The sequence below is a fragment of the Geospiza fortis genome, unplaced genomic scaffold, assembly GCF_000277835.1.
Source record: "Geospiza fortis unplaced genomic scaffold, GeoFor_1.0 scaffold172, whole genome shotgun sequence".
NCBI classification, from domain to species: Eukaryota; Metazoa; Chordata; class Aves; order Passeriformes; family Thraupidae; genus Geospiza; species Geospiza fortis.
This window is the reverse complement of record NW_005054309.1, coordinates 12,115,310-12,117,423: the sequence shown is the minus strand read 5'-3', so window position 1 is coordinate 12,117,423 and position 2,114 is coordinate 12,115,310. Positions and strand designations below refer to the sequence as shown.

The window sequence follows — 2,114 nt, the reverse complement described above, 5'->3', positions numbered from 1 at the left end:
TTGGCTCCTGATTAGGAGTGATTGGCAGCAGCTGGGGCTGCCTATGCTGTATGTAGTATATATACTAAAAACAATAAAAACTATATGTCTGGTGCAGCAGTAGAAAATTTCAGGCTCCCGGGGAGTAAATGGTTTGTTTGGTTTTTTTTTAATTTTAAATTTTTTTCTCTTACTCCCAGGGAGCCTGAAAGTTTCTACTGCTGCTTTTTTAAACTAAAGCTAGAAAAGAAGACAGAGTTAGAAATAGAAGTAGAGAAAAAATAGAGAAAAGGAAGAATTGAGAAAAGGAGAGTGAAAAGAAGAGGAGAGGAAGAGAAGAGGAGAGAGAGAAAGAGAGAAAGACACAAAGAAAAGAAGAAGGAGAGAGAAGAGAAGAAGAAGGGAGAGACAGAAAAACAAGAAGAGAGACAGAAAAGAAGAAGAGAGACAGAGAAAAGAAGGGAGAGAAAAGAAGGAGAGATACAGAAAACAAGGAGAGAGACAGAGAAAACAAGAAGAGAGACAGAAAAGAAGAAGAGGGAGTGAAAATAAAAGGAGGGTAGAAACCTGAAAAAGGACGGGAGTTAGAGGGAAAAGAAAGGGGTTAGGATTAGAGTTAAAGGGAAAACTTAGGGTTCGAGTGAAAAAGGAAAAGAATAAGAGCAAAAAAGACACACCAAGGAAAAGGAGAACACAGACAGGAAAAGAAGAAAGAAGAGTGAGTGTTAAAGTTATAGGAATAGATGTTTTTAAGGCTGGTTCTTGGTCCTTTAAGGTGTTAGGAAATGTATACTTTATAGCCCTCCTGCTTGAGGCATTCTTTTACTGCAGAACCAGACAGAAGAGAGAAAAATAAATACAGTCAGACAGAAATAGTGAACTCATAAAATCCCAGGGATTTCCAGGGATGAAATGAAAATAAATTGATGAAATTAACAAGAAATCCATGAAATAAAATTTTTAAAAATCTGTGGAATTGAAGAAAATCTGTGGAATTAAAGGGAAATCGATGGACTTAAAAAGAAATCCAAAAGTAATCCATGGAATTGAAAGAAATCCATCATCAGAAAGCTGGAAAGGAATGAATAATAAAACCCTGGGACTGCTCACAGCCCCAACACAGCTGGACTATGATTGGTCATCAAGTAGAAACAATGCACAGGAGACCAATCCAAGATACCCCTGTTGCTAAACCATCTCCAGCCCACACTCCACAGCCAGCAGATCGTTATTGGTTCCATTTCTGTTCTGAGGCTTCTCAGGGGAAAAATCCCAGCGACAGGATTTTCATCAAACACGTCAGTGCCAGGTGATGGCACAGGCAGCATCAGCTGGCCGAGGTCGCTGTGTCATCCCTGCCAGCCCAGGTGTCACAGCAAGGAGGAGAGACTTCACCCTGTGCTCACACAGCCCTGCCAAGGGACTGGCTGCCAAAACAGAGCTGTGCCATGCATGCCAGTGTCTGCATGGCAGAGAGGGGACATGAAAAGCCACTGAGGACAGACTGCCACCTCCTCCCTGAGCTCTGCCCTGCAGGCCGGGCCATGGGCAGCCACTTTGCGAAGGCTGCATTTGCTGCCCATCAGCTGCTCTGTGTCTGACAGGAATTGAAATAGCCCAGGTTTGGGTTGGTGCTGAGCAGAGGGCAGTGAGGAGAAAGGGAGAAGGCTGTGCTGCAGGGCAGGTGGATCCAGGCAGAGCCAATCTGGGGAGCAGCCTTGTCTAACAGCATTTCATTTTCCAGTTCTACTACATTACATTTCATTTTGCACTTCTGCTAGAACTGCATGTCACCAGGTTTCAAATATCCTCCTCAGTCCCAGCAGCCTGCCTGAAAGTGCTGTGTCTTTATCAGACCATTGATGGTCCTTCTGAAATCTGAGTCTCACTGGCTGCATCCAAACCTTGTGCTTGAAGAGCATTCCTAATTAAAGCAGATTGGGCCTTTGGGGAAGAGGGGGCTGCAAAGCATTTCCTAAATCATTTTCTACTCCAATTTCATTTCACACCTGAAGGATGATGCAGGGATTAGGGTTGAGACAAAGATGAGTTTGGTGGGTCAATTTTACTTTGAGAGCTTGAGAAGCACAGGAAGCCCAAATGATGATCCCAGAGGGTTGAACACAGAGGTTTCA

The 2,114-nt window shown here is 43.6% G+C and overlaps 1 protein-coding gene across 1 annotated transcript in view; it reads right to left on the bottom strand.

Annotated features, from left to right (window-relative positions):
- NAA20 (N(alpha)-acetyltransferase 20, NatB catalytic subunit) overlaps window positions 1-2,114 on the bottom strand; it is an 8,295-nt gene that overhangs the window by 4,986 nt on the left and 1,195 nt on the right. The gene's annotated exons all lie outside the window — the stretch shown is intronic.